A 17,884-nucleotide genomic window follows, 5' to 3' on the forward strand; every position below is an offset into this window, starting at 1 on the left:
TATGCACTCACACTCTAAAATGGATTAAGCTCCAGTGTATCTAATCAGTATAGAAAAGAAAAAAGAACAAGAAAAATGAGAAATAGACAATGTGAAATGGCACGTATAGAATATAATCAAGATGTTAAGGCTGGGCGCGGTGGCTCACACCTGTAATTCCAGCACTTTGGAAGGCCGAGGCGGCCGGATCACTTGAGGTCAGGAGTTCGAGACCAGTCTGACCAACATGGTAAAACTTCGTCTCTAGAAAAATACGAAAATTAGCCGGGTGGGGTGGCGGGGGCCTGTAGACCCAGCTACTTGGGAGGCTGAAGCAGGAGAATCGCTTGAACCCAGGAGGCGGAGGTTGCAGTGAGCCAAGATCACATACCACTGTGCTCCAACCTGAGCAGCAGAGTAAGTCTCCGTCTCAAAAAAAAAAAAAGAAAAAGAAAAAAGGATGTTAAGAGTTCTACATGTGGAATCCAAGGGAACTGGGTGGAATCTCAAGTCAACCACTTTTTAGTTACAAGACTTTGGCCATAGTTAACCTCTTAAGACTTGATTTTCTCTAAAAATAAGAATGAAAAAATAAAATGAAAGAATACTACTAACTACTTCCTGAAGATTTTGTGAAAATCAGACAAGTACTTCATAGAATCCAGGGACTAGTAAGCACTCAGGTCATAATTTAGACCATTCTAAAGACTTACATCTGCTCAAGATGTAATCCCTTGACTTGGTCCCATTAGGTCCCCTGTAGAGGGTGACATTTGTGATTTCATCTTCAAAGCAATGTATTTCACAGAAACTGGTGAAAGGCGAAATTCTTCCATCTCTGACATGGTTGTGTATGAGCCAGTGGCAGCGGATGTGGAGTGATGTGACAAGGGTGGAAACGTCCTCCAGGAAATACATCCTTAGGCACCGTTTTGTGCTACAAGAATCCTCCCACTAAAATGTTGAGAGAGCATCCCTAGGTGGGTGCTAAAACATGTGCACATGGATGTAGAGAGTGAAACGAGAGACAACAAAGACTCAGACGGGTGAGGGGGTGGATGAGAAATTAACGGGTAAGATACGTGTTATTCGGGCGATGGATACCCACCCTAAGAGCCCTGACCAGACCACTACACAATCTATGCATGTAACCAAATTGCATGTGTAACCCATAAGTTTATATGAACTTTAAAAAGAGATTACATGTTTATGTTCATTTCTCCATCTTTTCACCCATTTGGTTCATCATTTCCCCTAATTTACTTAACGTATTTTATAATAACAATTTTAAAGTCTTTGTCTGCTTAACGTATTTATAATAAGGATTTTAAAGTCTTCATCTATCATATCTAGTGTTCTCATTAGTTTTGTTTTATAAATAATCTGTTATTGCACATGAATTTCTCCTTTGACCTCATAGTTAATTTTCTTATTTCTAAGTGGTTAGAATTATAAATTATCTTTATTAAACTTAGTGTTAATTCCTGGTTTTGTTGTTTTGTAACTAGTATAAATGGCCTATCACTTCCTCTTAAATCTGTGTACAATTACACTGATGTGCAGAAGCACATATAATACCAGTAATGTTGGTTTAAAATGAAAATGTTTAGTATTTCAAAGTGGTGCTTGTAAGTCACTTATTTTACAGTCCATTTAAAGTCCAAGAGACCACCTGCAAGTCGCTAGGAAGATGTATCATCTTCTAGCATTTAGACATCCTAGCACCTCTGTACCCTATGCTTTCTTACATCTTAAATAAACAAACATACATAAGTAATAAATGAATAAATAAAAGGTAGAGAGTTGGTTGGAATCTCCTGTGTAAAGAGGAACATTAAAATGGCAAGACTGGGATATTGTCCAGGAACAGAACAATGAAGAGCAAAGAACAGAATTTAGAAAACAAAAGGTTGAGGGGAAATGGAGGTGAAAAGGGATCGACTGAACACACGGGCAAAACCAGCTTAATGCCCCAACAGTGGCTAACCTTGTTAACACTTCCTCTCTGCCAGTCACTGTTCTAAGTACTTTCCATGTGATTTCCCAACGAATCCTCACCACCAGCTGCAAGGTAGGTGCTAATGTCCTCTTTCACTAAGGAGAAATCCCACAGGTGATTTTACCAGCCTGGGACCAAGAGAGAGTTCATGGGCAAAGACAGCATCTGAAGCCAGGTGATGCACCCCAAAGTCTGCACCATAAACCCTCCTGCTTGTTCCCCTTTATGGCATCACAGGGAAGTGTCCCAGAGACCAAAGGAGCCTCAAGAACGAAGGGCAATCACCAGTGTCAATTCTACAGGAAATCTGGGAGCCAGAAGCCTTGAACTTCCAAAATGCAACTTCAGCCAAGCTACTGTGGCTAAAATCAGAAAGCAGATGACACTCCTTTAGGAAGGAAAAGGAAGGTGATCATGGCAGTTGACTTCAATAAAATCCCCCCCTCCACAGTACCAACAGCTGAAAAGAAGAAAGTCCATGATATGGAATGTGGGAAGAGATGGGAGGGAATGAACTCTTAGGTCCAGCCTGAGAACAGGACAAGCTAGGAATGTAAGAAATGATGACTGCTGGAGAATCATGATGGGCCTAAGAAAGCAGAAGAGAAATGAATGCAGCCAGTATCTTCTCAGAAGTCAAGTTCATCACAGTGAGAGCATCATATCTGTTAAGAATTAGGAGTCTGTCAACAACAAAAAACAAAAATGCCAGTTTAAAAAGGGGCAAAGGACTTGAATAGACATCTCTACAAAGATATACAGATGTCCAATAAGCACATGAAAAGATGCTCAACATCACCAACCACGGGGAAATGCAAATCTTAGTCACAATGAGACAGCACTTCACACCTACCAGGATAGCAATCAAAAATAATAATAATAACAAATGTTGGCAAGGAAATCTGGAAAATCTGGAACCCCTGTGCACTGCAGGCAGGAATATAAAATGGTGCAGCCAGTGTGGAAAATTATATCACAGTTCTTAAAAAAATAAATAAAACAGAATTACTTTATAATCCAGCAATTCCACTCCCATGCATATGCCAAAAGGAAGTGAAAGCAGAGACTCAAATATTTGTACACCCACGTTCATAGTGGCATTATTCACAATAGTCAAAAGGTGAAAGCAAGCCAAGTGTTCACTGGTAGATGAATAGACAAACAAAACGTCGTATATACACGCGGTGAAATACTATTCTGACCTAAAAAGCAAGGAAATTCTGTCACATGCTCCAACATGGATGAACCTTGAAGGCATGCTACATGAAACACATCAGACACAATAGGACAAATACTGTATGGTTTCACTTACATGAGCTACCTAGACTAGCAAAATCCATAGAAGTAGGAAATAGAATGGGGGTTCCCAGGGGCTGGGGGTAGGGAGGAGAAATGACTGATAACGGGTACCAGGTTTCCTCTGGGGTAATGAAATACCCTGGGGCTAGACAGTGGTGAAGGTCGCACAATACTGTGTATGGACAAAATGCCACAAAACTGTCATTAAAATGGTACATTTAAATTATGTCTATTTTACCACAATTTTAAAAGAGTTAGGGGTTCACTGAATTGTAAACTTCACAAATGACATGTATAATATTGATTATACCCCAAAAAAAACTATGAATAAAAGAAAGAAAAAATTCAAGGGCTTGAAGGGAAGCCAAGATGAGGGCTAGAGGGAACATGGCGTTCTCTCCGTAGGTGGAGGCAGAGTTTCCCTAACCATGCTCCTTCAGACATCAGGCGTCCCTATGTGTGTCCCTGCCGGGGTGAGAGGAAGGTAGGACTGCAAACTGGGAAACCACTGGGTTAAACCAAATGAAAACAGATTTCTTTACTGAGGACTTTTTGGAAATCTTCCAAAATTAATATGCAGAATGAAATCTCAAAAAGGAGACTCACAGGCAAGATTACCCAAATTTATTTGAAACAAATAAGTTGCTGCAAATGCCTGCATGTAGTTGGGAGGGGGCAAAGGCAAAGCAAAGTGAGCAAGCCTAGTGCAGCTCGGTTAGGCGAAAAGAAGTCAAGCTTGTGAGGAACACACCCCATGGACTCATAAGGAAATCAGATAAATAAAAGGGCCGACTGGGGTTGCAGCCGGGTCAACCGAGGTGGTCAGCAGGCGGGGTAGAGCCATCAGGCTCTGTGAATCAGAACAACTGATCGCACACGAAAACTGCTTTCTAACTCCATCACTCTTCACTAACCATTTGGCATCATCATGTTTCATTAGCCTGGAAAACCTCCTCCCTCTACCTGATGTATGAATAGCATGCACAAGCCACCTGGCTTTTTGTGCCGTAGGTGGCTACAGACATCAATGAAAGAGCTTCCTTTAGACATGTGTAAGTGGCATGTATTAAAAGTCACCAAAACAGGAAACTGAAAAGGTGTGCGTGTAATACTGGACATAAGTGTTACACCATAGTCTGCAATGTGGAGTGGAGAGCCAGCCGTCAAAGAAGAACGCAGAGAAAAATCCTCATTTTCCATGTAGTTTACTTATCCTTCATGCAAATGATTTTCTGCCTGGGAGGGAGTCAGTTAGTAAACTGAGTCTCAGAGTAGAAGCACAAATGGGATTTTCAAGAGAGTGAGGATGGAGAGAAAAAAAAAAAAAAAACTATGGCTTTGAAGGAGGTCATTTTCTTCGCACATTTTTTTTTTAGGTAAACTGATTAGCTAACAACTAGCAAAGAGGTAATTTGCACATTTTTAGCCTTGAAGAAGCCAAGTTCTGAAAAATCGAAATTCAGTTATTTATGGATTCTCCAGCAAACCTTTGAGAGTTCACTGTTGCAGCGTTCACGGCAGGCTGTGTCTGTGGAATGTCCACCATCCTTCCACCAGCATCTCCACCTCGGTGAAACCAGCACGCCACCATCTGCCTCATTCAAATTCCTCAATTCCTTCATTTATGTCCAATTATAATAGGCACCTGTTTCTCTTCAAAGCTTCCAGACACCTGGGCATTGTGCCAGACTCCCTACAAAACCGAGTCATTGAACACCCACTCTGAGCAACTGCTGATGAGTTGAACAATATTCACAACTATTACTGCTCAAATGTGTAGTAGGGCCTAGAGGCATTTGTTTCTCTACTTTTCCCACACTGACATGAAAAAAGTAAGTTCAAATTGGCCAAAAATATAAAGCAGCACCCAAACAAAGGGACACAACTTTTGGAATAGTCCTTGAAAGTGGTGGCCAGGGAAAAACACTGAAAACACCAGAATTTTACATGTATCTTTTATGGGGGAGCGAATGCAGAAAAGGGGTGAGGAACTGAAATTCATGAAAGTTTCACTAATAGTTTCCCTTCCCAGATTGGAGAAAGGTAAACAGAGGTGGTGAAGAGGAGACTTAAGAGAAATGATCCTCTGGAGATAAACGAGAAAAAAACCTTCAGACTTGCCATTCCACTTTTCACAGAGAGAAGGAAGGCTGTGACTGACAGAATCACTCTCCTTCCCCAGAGATGACTGTCTCCAGTAACAACCAGGACTTACTGGACAGACAAAGGAGATGTGGCAGATACAGGAAGAGGGTTGGCTTCCTCTGATAAGGGTTCCTGAAGAAAGGAATGGAGGAAAAGCAGAGGAAAAAACATGTGAAGACATATCAGCTGAGAATTTTCCAGAATTGAAACTATGAGACCTCAAATCAAAACTGGACTCTAGGTACTCACCATGATAAATAAAGATAAACTCATATCTTCCACATCATAGTGGTCTACAGAACGTCGAAAATGAGAAAGTCCTAAAAGCTAATGTGGAGAAAGGCAAATTATCAACAAAACAGTCACAATTAAGCTGATAGCCATTTTCCATGACCAATAATATATGTAAGCCAGAAGATATCAAAATGCTGGAAGTAACTGCCCATCTAAAATTTTATACCCAGTTAAACTAATACACAAAAGTAAAGCCATAACTAAAATGTTTTCAAACACAGAAATAGTAAGAAAGCTTATCACTAATGTAGCCTCAATAATAGGATCATTCATGAATGTAGTTCAGCAAGAAGTTGCATAAACTCAGGCGTATGTCAAGGGACACAGGACACAAAAATGACCACTGAAATTGATCAAACATATCATTAAATTTAACTAATTTATGCCCATAAAAATAACTACATTTTCATGTTTTAAAAATCCAAAAATATAGGAAATTACCCAAGAAAACAGAAAGAGAGAAAGGAAGGGAGGAAAGGAGGAAGGGGGGAGGGATGGATGGAAAAGACAGAGAGAGAGAGAGAAAGAAAGAAAAGAAAAGAAAGGAAAGGAAAAGAAAATAAAAGGAAATTTACAAGTTCGAACTAAGGAATAGTTACAAAATAAGGGAACAAGGTGGTTAGTTAAATTGTGCTTAAGTCCTTGTCATGATAGAGAAAATAACAGGAATACCAAAAATGTTTATATATGGTTAAAATACATGATTCAAGATTAAATATAATCATTAAAAATATATATACAGTCTACAGTCTGCAAACCAGCAAAAGAAGTAAAATGGGAATATAGAAAACTGTATCAATCCAACAGGAGATAAAAAAAAATGAAGAAAAGAGAACTAAACAAAAAAGGTATTAAAGATAAAATACATATGAGATAAAAGAAAGCCAAAGGCCTCAGAAATTATGTATATTATAAATGGATTAAGTTCACTTGTTTAGAAACACAATAATCAGGTTGGAAAAAATCTAGCTATATGTGAGTTCAAATGACACACCCAAAGTAAAGGTACAACGATAGGCAGGAAAGATACTTGCAGTTAGTTAGAGGAAGAAAAAGCAACCAACCCTAGTAGAGCTATGTAAGGCAAAAAGAATTCAAGCCAAAAGTATCAACACTACATAGCAATTTACCACATATTATTATAATATAGACAGCACAATATGGATCTTTAGAAACTTGTAAGCTTCAACAACATGGTCTCAAAACATATAACAAAAAACTGACAGTATTCTAAGAATAAATTGTATTTTTATGGATTTCTTTGAGAAATGTGTAACCAAAAGAACAAAAATTAGTAATAATGATTTGACAATGAAAATTAATAAACTTCATTTATTAAACACATACAGAAACAGAAACTAAACATTCTTTTCAATTGCACACATACCACTTAGGGGAATTAAAAATCAACAATAAAAACATACTGGAGAAAAATATATGTTTTGAAACTTTCAAAGGTAGGCCTCAAAAAAACTTATGGCTTAAAGAAGAAATCATAATAGATATTTTAAACCAAATAACAATGAAAGACTAATATATGTCCTGTGGACAGCAACTAAAAAGTATTTAGGAATAAAGTTATAGGTCAAAAAAAATAAATATGTAGAATACATTAAGCACATACTTCAAGAAGCTGGGAAAAAATAACAATAAACATTTGAAAGGTAAGAAAAAGAAAAAGACGAGGATATAACTATCAAGTCATTGATACACAGAATAAAACAACCAAAGAAATTATCTACATACTCAAAAACTGTTTCTTTCAGAAAAACTAATAAAGTAAATAAAACTTTACCAGGATTTAACAAGAAAAAAAGGGACAGAAATAAATCATATTTAAAGTCAAAAAGGTCTGCAACAGAGAAATTTTTAAAATTTTAAATCATAAGAAAATACTATGAAAAATTTTATGCCAATAAGTTTCAAAACTTTGAAATAATTTTTCAGCAAATAATGAATTAACATAGTTCACTGAAAAGGCAATAGAACCTGAATAAGCAAAAGGAAACAGAACCTAAATAAACAATGAATGTGTCATCAAAAGTCCACTGCCTCCACTCTAAAATGCAACAACCCAGAAAGATTTAGAGGTGAGCTTTACCAAATTTTAAAGAAACAACAACAAAAAAAATCCCTTTTTGTACAAGCCATTTCCAAGAGACACAAAAAAATACACAACTTCAGATAAGGAGAATAAACGAAAAGAAAATTATGAACAATATCTCTTTTGAATACAAATGGAAAGTTCCTAAATAAAGCACAAGAAATGTATTAATAAACTACACCAGTAAATTAAAGAAAAAGTACATGATTATTTCAAAAGCTACATCAAAAAAGAATCAATAAAATTCAGCACCAATTCATAATAAAAAAAGAGACCTTTCTTAATCTGGCAAAGGGCATCCATCAAATACCTAAAATAAACACACTTGATAGTGAAACTTACAAGCATTCCCAATTAAGGTGAAGGTCAAGACAAGGATGTCCATTATCACTTTTTTTTCTTAGAGAAGGGGTCTCACTATGTTGCCCAGGCTAGTCTTGAACTCCTGGCCTCAAGCAATCCTCCTGCTTTGGTCTCCCAAAATGTTGGGACTACAGGCATGAGCCATTGTACCTAACCTGTCACTGCTTTCTTAAACTTTGCCCTTGAGGTCCCAGCAATTGGAATAAGACCAGAAAAGATGTATATAAGAAATGAAAGAGAAGAAACTAAGCTATTCTTGTTTATAGACAATCTGATTATTATGTCAGACCACACAGGCTAGGTTATGCCACCACAAACAACCCCAAAATCTCGGGGTCTTAACACTGCAAGTTTATTTTCACATAAGCAAAATCCATTGCTGATTCAGGCTACTCTTGAAGGCAAGAATACAAAGGTCGGTTTATTATTGTATGCTATTTTGATCTAATGGCATGCTCATATCAATATGTGCTTACACAAGCAGAGCAAAGAGAGCTGGGAAATCATGCACCTGCAATCCAATGTCTCAGCACACATCCCTTTAGCTCCCTTTTCATTGGCCAGGAAAAGTCACATGTTGTGCCTAACTCCAAGAGGTGGAAGAACCAACATCCTCCCATGTGCTAGAAAGACACAAATAACCAAAATATCTAATACAATTATCTACAGAAAACATTCAAGAGAATCTACATGTAAACTATCAGAACCAATAGAGAACGTATCACATTTATCAAATTTCCGTGGTATTACTACTAAAAATGCGTAACTTCAATCTGCATATAATATTGGCCGGGCGCGGTGGCTCACGCCTATAATCCCAACACTTTGGGAGGCCGAGGCGGGCGGATCACAAGGTCAGGAGATCGAGACCACGGTGAAACCCCGTCTCTACTAAAAATACAAAAAATTAGCCGGGCGCGGTGGCGGGCGCCTGTAGTCCCAGCTACTCAGGAGGCTGAGGCAGGAGAATGGCGTAAACCCAGGAGGCGGAGCTTGCAGTGAGCCGAGATCGCGCCACTGCACTCCAGCCTGGGCGACAAAGCGAGACTCCGTCTCAAAAAACAAAAAAAAAAAAGAAAGAAAATATCAGGGAACTCCAAATTGAGGAGTACTCTACAAATAACCACCCTGAACTCTTCTGAAATGTCAAGTTTACAAAAGAGAAGACTGAGGAACTATTACAGATTGAACGTGAATAAAGCGACATGAAAACCCAATGCAATACGGGATTCTGGCTGGGATCCTGGACCGGAAAAAGGACATTACAGGAAAACTGGAAAAATTCGAACAAGGTCTGAAGATTAAGAATATTATGGCCGGGCACGGTGGCTCACGCCTGTAATCCCAGTACTCTGGAGGGCTGAAGCAGGAGGATCACTTGAAGTCAGGAGTTCAAGACCGGCCCGGCCAACATAGTGAAATCCCATCTCTACCAAAAAATACAAAAATTAGCTGGGCATGGTGGCACACGCCTGTAATCCCAGCTACTTGGAAGGCTGAGGCACAAGAACTGCTTGAACCTGGCAGGTGGAGGTTGCAGAGAGCTGAAATCACACCACTGCACTCCAGCCTGGGCGACAGAGCAAGACTCTGTCTTTAAAAAAAAAAAGAAAGAAAGAAAGAAAGAAAAAGAAAAAAGAAAAAAAAAAGAAAAAGAATGGCTGAAAAGAACAAAGTGGTAACTTACCTTCCCAGAGCAAGACATAAAGTCAGAGCAATTAAAACATGTGGTGTTTTGGCAGAAACAAACAAAATACATCATTACAAAACAGAACAGAGATCTCAACAATAAACCTACAAATTTTGGGACTGCACTTGACAACTGAACCTAAGATTCGTACGTAGACTAAAAGGCCAAAAATAGCTAAATACATTAAAAAGTAAAACAAGATGGGAAAACTTGACCTAACTTGATCTAGTATATATAAAAACTTATTACATCAATAAGATACTTGTGATGTATAGACCAATGCTATGGACTGAACTGTGTCCACCCGAAGTTCATGTCTGTTCAAGCTCTAACCCCAATGTGACTGTATTTGGAGACAAAGCTTTTGGGAATTAATTAAGGTTAAATGAGGTCATAGGGTGGGATCCTAATTCAATAGGGTCAGTGGCCTCATAAGAAAAAGAAAGGAATCTCATTCCGCATGTAAGGACACAGACAGAATTTTTAGGATGTACCTGCATTCCTGAAGAGGGTCTTCATCAGAACCTGGTCAGGTTGGCACTTTGATCTCAGAATTCCAGCCTCCAGAACTGTGAGAAAATAATTTTACACTGTTTAGCCATCCAGTCTATGGTATCTCATTATGGCAGCCCAAGCAGATCATAAAATAGAATAAATAGCCTCAAAATAGATCTACAAAAGTATGACAGAAATGGTATTACAGATCATCAGAAAAAGGAGTATTGAGTTAACAACCTAGGACTACTGACTATTCATTTGAAAAAATCAAATTTGAATCCCTAACTCACAACATATCAAAAATAAATCCAAGGAGGATTAAAAACCTAAGTGTGAAAAGCAAAACTTGAAGACTTTTAGGAAAAAATACGGTATATGAGACAATCTTTAAAGGCTTAGAGTGGGGAAGAATTTCATAAGATGAAAAACTTCCTCTTAAGAGAAAGCACAAACCATAAAAAAAAAAACTTGGTAAATTTCACCAAATTAAAAATGAAAACCTATTGTTCAATAAAATGTAAAAATACAAGCCACAGACTAGGAGTAGATATTTGCAATGTATATTACTAAAATGAAGGATCTAGAATTTCTAAATGAACTTCTATAGATCTATAAGAAAAAGTCATTCCAGATGAAAAATGATAAAAAGACATGAACAGGCCATTCACAGAAGAGGAACTCCAAATGGCTGAGATACATAATATATGAAAAGATGATTAGTTTTACTAGAATCAGGAAAATGTGCCTTAAAACACTGAGTTTCTATTTCATACTCATGACAACAACAAAAATTTTAAAATCCAGTAATTCCAAGGGTTGGGGAAGGTGTGGAGAAACAGGAACTGAGTTAGAGTTACAGTATGCAGGAGCATAAATTGGTACAAATCCCTTGGAAAACATTCTTCAGTATCCAGGAAAGATGCTTTATCACCTGATGTGTCTTTTCTAGGTATGTACTCTAAAGTACACTCTAACATGTATGAAAAGGAGATACATACAAGAATGTTTATTATAGCATTTTTATATGAAAAATGAAAATCATCTAAACATACATTAACAAAACAATAGCTGAGCCAATTGTATACAATCCTACAACATAATTTTTTTTAAGAGACAAGGTCTTGCTCTGTTGCCCATGCTGGAGTGCAGTGGAGTGATCATGGCTCACTGCATCCCCAAACTCCTGGGCCCAAACAATCCTCCCATCTCAGCCTCCCAAGTAGCTAGGACTACAGGTGCATGCCACCACGTTTGGCTAATTTTTTATTTTTCATTTTTTTTATAGAGATGAGGATTCGCTATGTTGCCCAGGCTGGTATCAAACTCTTGGGCTCAAGAAATTCTCCCACCTCAGCCTAACATTTTATATAGCAATGAAAATGAATGAACTATACCTGCAGAGGTGCCCAATCTTCTGGCTTCTCTGGGCCACATTAGAAGAAGAATTGTCTTGGGCCACACATAAACTACACTAACACTAACGATAGCTGATGAGCTTTAAAAGAAATCTCACGATGTTTTTTAAAACTTTATGAATTTGTGTTGGGCCACATTCAAAGCCGTCTGGGCTGCAGGTTGGACAAGCTTGAACTACAGCTACGATTTGGTTTAGCTCTGTCACCCCACCCAAATTCATCTCCAATTATAATCCTCGAGTATCAAGGGAGGGAAGTGATTGGATTAAAGGGAAGTTCCCCCATGCTGTTCTCCTGGCAGTGAGTGAATTCTCACAAGATCTGATGGTTTTATAAATGGTAGTTTTTCCCACACTCTCACATGCTCTCTCACTTGCTCTCTCAGGCCATGTAAGATGTGCCTGCCTCCCCTTCCGCCATGATTGTAAGTTTCCTGAGGCCTCCCCAGCCATGTAGAACTGTGAATCAATTAAACCTCTTTCCTTTATAAATTACCCAGTCTCTGGAAGTTCTTTATAGCAGTGTGAAAATGAACTAATACAAGTTATGTCTCAACATGGATAAATGTTGAAAACAATGAATCAAAAAGAGCTGCAGTAGGACCATATGAAACCATTTTAGAGAGCTTGAAATATTGAACTCAATACCATAATTAATCACAGATTTATACATAGAAGTGATATGGAAACACACATGGAAAAGACAGTAATAATTCAAGATAGTGTGAAGGAATGAAAGGAGATGGAGAGAACTAGGGAAGGGACAGAGGGAGCTTCAATGATGCTTTCATATTGTCTTCTAAATCTAAGCAAGTATGGCCAAGTGTTAGGACTCAATAGAGCTGGGATGTGGACTCACACATGCTTTTTCTATTATTATTTCACTTCTGTATGTTTGAAATACTTCAAAATTTGAAAAATAAAAAATGTAATGCCTCCAAGTTACACCCTGAATTTGGGGGCAATCCAAAACCTGAGTGTATCCTGAGAGCAACTTTTAATAAAAGTATAAATTTTAATAAATTTAATCAAAATGAATAGAGACTAAATCCACCAATCATGATTATCCATCATTCCCACTGCTTCTACGACTTCATATCCTCAGGCCACAGAAAAGCTGATAAACCACATCTCCAGGACACCAAAGGAAGCTCTGGGAAGGAAACAATGTTCGCATAGGAGAGAAGCAATCTAGGACAATCAAAAAATGTTATCTAAAGGTTCAGCTCAACCTGCCCTTGTTAAATATGCTTGACAAATAAAGAGATGTCAGAGCAAACAGGCATAAATACTACAGAAAGGAAGGAGGAAATGAAACAAAAGCAAATGTGCAAAAGACAAGTGAAGAAGCCAGAATCTGGAAGAAAGTATACTCCCAGCAGTGGATTACAAGTTTTCATAGTAAATGATTTGTTGCTACAAGAAACTAAGAACAGGAAATCAACAAAACAGGGCCACAAGCGATGACAAAGAGATGGAATGAGATTAAAAAGGGAACTTGCAGAGTTTAGGAAGCACAGTGATCACCAAAACACCTCTATGGAAAAATGAATAAATTAGAAACAGTAAGAAAAAAAGAGCATTGCAAATGTGAATAGGAACACTGAGGAATAGTTTCCAATAATTATAAAGAATCAGAGCTCTTTTATTTTCAGAGACAGGGTCTTGCTACATTGTCCAGACTGGTCTCGAACTTTTGGGCTCAAGCAATGCTCCCGCCTGTATCTACAGCTTAAACAAAAAAAGACAGGGACCAAAATTTAAATAACAAACTAAATATTGTTCCCCTGATGTTTGTTAGTCATCTTATTAAAATAATTCTGCTGTTGCTCATAATATTTTTTTCACAACTTTTTGGGAATAACTTTTCAAATCATATTATTTTTAAAAATTCAATAAGAAACAACTAGTTTTGTTTCCTTCTTTCCATACCTCATTCTTGATCCAAAACAATTATTACTCAGCATGGTAAAGTGCGTGGCACACAATAGGAAGTCATAATAACAACAATAGCTATAACTTACATAGCATGTATATATCTGGCACTGTTCTATTGTTCTTTATTACATACAGAACCATGTACTCCTCACAACCACTCCTATGAAATAAGTACTATTATTCTCTTCAATTTTAATTAACGACACTGAGACATAAGGAAATTAAGTAATCTGCCCAAGGTCATATAACAAGTACCTGTCAAAGCTGGAATTTGAACCCAGGCATCTGGCTGCAGAGCCTGAGCTATTTATCTCTGCAAGAATATTTATTCAAAGCGTGAATGAGTGATTAGCCACTTTATTTACCCAACTTGGTCCCAAACGACTTCTGGCTCTGATGTCTTCTATTGAGGGTGTGGGGATGATGTTCAAAATTAGACATAAAAATTCCAGTTGATTTGTTTTTCAAATGAATCTCACTACACCTGCACAATACTCAGAGCTCCTAATTCCGGTTTTCAACTGAAGGCCATGTTAGTTCTCAAAATCTCTATAAATCTTCTTACGCACCCCTTCACCTGACACAGGGTCAGTTAACTCCCTCCTTCCACAGGCAAAGCAGTGTTGTCAAAACTCAGAAGAGGTCAGCCACAAAGCTTGACGGAACCCTATCCTCAGGCCAAGGCAAAAGAGAAGAAACTGGAATTAACAAGGAATAGGGGAGCCCTCACCAAGTCCAAGGACTTACCTGGGAGCAGGAAGGGGCGGCAGAGGAAAGTAAGGAGTAGAAGGAGAAGGGTCAACAGAAGAAAAATGAACACAGGCTGCAAACCTGGGTTTACCCAGGGCCACGAAGCTTGGGTGGGGCCCAGGAACAAGGATGTTATAGTCAAGGAGGTAGACGTCTCTCAGGTCCAAGGAGGGACTCCATCCTCATCAGCATCCAGGTCACCTGGGGAGAGAGGTTGATAAAGCCCAGGCAGCTTTTCAACCAGGATTCAGGATCAGGCTCTAGGCCTGGCAGAAAACCAAGCAGAAATCTGATCAGACACCCAGTTCAATGGACAAGTATGTATGGGGGAGCATCCCCTCGGACGCCAGTACTGGGCTCAGTTCCATGCCCAGGAAGGAGAAGATGGAGACTCTGAAACTCTTCTGGGAGCCGGCTGAACTGGCCTCAATCTGTAGCTGTCCAGGGACAGAGGAGGGAGGGCTACACCCTGGTATCCTCTGCTGAATGGATGAAGGTTACCATCCATGTGGAGAAGTTTGGCCATGGTGAAGTACGCAGATTTTCATAAAACCGACTATCAAAGGTGGCCCTTGTTCATTCAAGGTACCTACTTAGAAATCCTACAAAAGAAGGGATGCCCCTGTCTGGAAGAACCTTTGCAAAGACCACCTTGTCCTTGTCAGTCCTCTGAGGTAACAGCATAGTGAAACATCTCTTTCCGATTTGCATTTCCGGGAGGTAACGTCCATGGGCCTCACACTGAGCTCCTTCCTGAACACGTCAGATTTTTATTATTATTAAATTTACCTAACAAAGAAATTATTTAAGACGAACTGACTTTAAAAGAGAAGAAAAAAATGAAAGGAGATAGAAAACAAGACTTAACACATATGCAATCATTCCTTAAAAGATACACAATTCTCTCTTTGAAACCAAATTTGCATATTACACGCACCTGTTTTAAAGAGGAAACACCACAAAAGGTACATGTAAAGATGGGCAGAATCAGCATGCATTTACCCACAAATGCCCCTCTAAGGACTTCCTACATCTGTAAAATACTCTCAACAGCAGCCACTGCCCACCCCAGGCACCCAACGAAACATGACACTTCCCCAGATCTGTATCTTCATTAAATTCTACTCCTCCTCCATCTCCATCGCTTTGAAAAAGACAAAAATAGTAAATGAGGAAGATGCGGAGATGAGAAGTAATGTTAACATTTACAATAGGTGGCCACTCATAACAAAGACTTAAGTTTGTTACGCTAACATAAAGGACGAGTGAAAAATAATTTTCCAACATCTGATTACTGCAGATTCAGTTGCTATCATTTGGAAGCTGTATTTATCCCTCAAAAGTCAGAAACCTAAACAAAAAATGAAACAAAACCATGAAGGAAAACTACAGTGCGGTGTGTGTGAGAGCACACTTGCACATGCACACACATAGGCGCGCACACGCACACGCACACACACTCACACACACACACCTGGTACAGATATTGTTTTTAAAATAATGTTCATTACTGAATCTTAAGGTACCTCACTGTATTTAGCAATGACCTACAGAATCCCTTCTGGTCCTCCCAAAGTCAAAACCCCTGGTGTCATCCCTTAATGCAAAGCTGTCTTTCTCACCATTCTGCTTAGCAGCCCCCTCCACAACCCCCACGATGCAGAAGCTGCGTGCCGCAGGGTGCTTCAGAGTTTGTTTTGTTGTTGTTGTTTAAGATTACGCTATTCTTTCTAATTGCGTGATGTTTCCATCCAGTACTGATTCCCTAAGTCTCGCGTCCGCACCGTGCCCACCCAGGAACACAACTTCCTGGGTGCGTGGCGTGAGTAGCGATAAGACTTGATAAATGAATCTGTTTTCACACCAAGTTTGATGACATTTGGTCTGTAACAATTTTCTTTCCCTTCATTTAAAAGGAACGAAGGAAAACAGAAGAACACGCCTGCAGTACACGGCCGCGCCGCGGTCCCCGGCGCCCGGCACCCACGCCCCCGCGCGCCGCAGGACCCGGCCCCGCGCTCCCGGCCAGCGCTCCCCGCGCCCCGCGCCCCAGCCCCGGGCCTTACCGTGCGCGGGGCAGCCCCGGCAGGCCCAGTCGGACTGGAAGCCGCCGCGGGCTCAGAGCCGCACCCCGGCCCGCGAACGCAGGGGGCGCGCGGCCGGTCCCCGGAGGCGCTGGGTCCAGGCCGAGGATGGTTTTCCGCCCCGCTCCGCTCCGCATTTAGGAGGTGGGAGGAGCGCGCGGCGATGCGCACAGGAAATCTGATAGGTGAGGAGGCCAGCCGGCCGCGCAGGGCGGCGCGGGCTGGGGGACGCAGGGGGCGGCTCCGGGAGGCGGCTGGACCCCCGCGCGGGCAGCCGGGGGAAGAGGCAGGAACTGTCTACAAATGCTCCAGCTCCGAAGCCCCGAGGGAAAGAGCATCTTTCACGGAGCACCAGGAATTGACGAAGGTGGAATTTACTCAGATCCCCTGAGGCCGGTTCTTTGAGTTTCTGTCCGGCCCTCCGGGAGAACCGTCCCAAAGTTAACTTTGAAAACACTCACAGGAGAGGGAAGCCTGCAGGGTCCTGCGCTTCTCAAGCCCCAGATGCCCCGGAGAGAACACCGCCCCCCCGCCCCACCACCACCGCCAGATCTTTTTAAAAAGAGATGCTACCTTCACAGCAAAAGGCCTGATTGTGAGGAATGAGCCAAAGTCATGCAAGGCGTGGGGCGCTATGGGGCTGCGCAGTGACGACCCAATGAAGTAGGTGCCTTGACGATTCCCATTTCATGGATGAGACGACTCCGGCACAGAGAAGTCAGAGGGCCTGTCCTGGGTCACACAGCCACAGGCGGCCTCCAGGTGACTGAATACTGATGTGTCACAGCCACAGTGCGGGGCGGGGGGGCGGGGGGGGCCTGCAGGAGCTGAAGCCAGTGGGACCCCACCTTTCTCTGGCAGGAAAAATAGACATATATTTACGTAAACAAATACACATTTTTAAAGAGTTGAGAACATATTCAATTCAGTGATCTTCAACCCTGGCAGCAGTAAAATATCCTGGGAAGCTCTTAAAATTACCAGTGCTCAGGCGCCTACCCCAGGCCCAATGAAGCCGGCTTATTTTCCCTAATGTCATAACTTAAGCAGCTTCAGAGCAGTGCCAGCCCTTTCTTCCCCACGGCTGACAAGTGATCCTTTTTGCACAAAGATGACGTGAGCTAATGGGGAAGTGGGGAGAGACCCCCCACACACAAAAATTAGGAACATGGAGTCCAGAGCCTAAAAGGTGTAGAATCGCTTCAGAGAACGGACAGACCTCAGAAGCTGGAGCGTCGGGTTGGAGGGAAGCCTGTGAGGGGTCTGATGGGGAGGAACGCAGCAGCGGGGCAGCAATCACCAGCTGGGATTATTAAACTCCCACGCG

At 40.7% G+C, this 17,884-nt stretch overlaps 1 protein-coding gene across 1 annotated transcript in view; it reads right to left on the reverse strand.

Moving 5' to 3' along the window:
* Positions 1 to 16,667, reverse strand: part of B3GALT5 (beta-1,3-galactosyltransferase 5) — a 61,627-nt gene extending 44,960 nt beyond the window's left edge. The window contains exons 1-2 of the mRNA XM_015446829.4: positions 16,540 to 16,667; positions 10,368 to 10,442 (exon numbers count right to left, since the gene is read on the reverse strand). The gene's annotated coding sequence lies outside the window, so the exon portion shown is untranslated. The remainder of the gene's footprint in view (positions 1 to 10,367; positions 10,443 to 16,539) is intronic.
* Positions 16,668 to 17,884: the final 1,217 nt, after the last annotated feature.

The sequence above is a fragment of the Macaca fascicularis genome, chromosome 3 (genome assembly GCF_037993035.2).
Source record: "Macaca fascicularis isolate 582-1 chromosome 3, T2T-MFA8v1.1".
Taxonomy (NCBI): domain Eukaryota; kingdom Metazoa; phylum Chordata; class Mammalia; order Primates; family Cercopithecidae; genus Macaca; species Macaca fascicularis.